A 481-nucleotide genomic window follows, 5' to 3' on the forward strand; every position below is an offset into this window, starting at 1 on the left:
TTATTTTAAATTCTACAAGTAGTTATAGAACAAAATTTAATTTTCTTTTTTTTTTAGTCAATTCATCAATTAATTCTTCAGCACTGATAGGAATGTTCCTATGAACTTGTATATATAATATACATATTATCAAATATCACATAATACGATTATATGAATATGAAATAAATATATGATTACTGATTAATATTAAGTAAATTATTTTTAATTAATTGTTGAATGTGTTAAAATAAAAATTTACAAAAAATCCTTGCCATTTTTTTTCCTTGTAATTTCCTTACATTAAGTCATTAAGTACGCTATTTTATAAAATTTAAAAAAAGGCCTATGGGGGGGGGATCTGACCCCCACATCCCCCCCTTGTATACGCCCCCTGAGCATAATATTATATATATTATAATATACTATAGGTTAAAATTATTGAAGGCCTACCGAATTGCCTCCCAAAAAAAAAAATGTTGATACTATATAAGTTGCCTCC

The sequence above is a fragment of the Acyrthosiphon pisum genome, chromosome X (assembly GCF_005508785.2).
Source record: "Acyrthosiphon pisum isolate AL4f chromosome X, pea_aphid_22Mar2018_4r6ur, whole genome shotgun sequence".
Classification (NCBI taxonomy): domain Eukaryota; kingdom Metazoa; phylum Arthropoda; class Insecta; order Hemiptera; family Aphididae; genus Acyrthosiphon; species Acyrthosiphon pisum.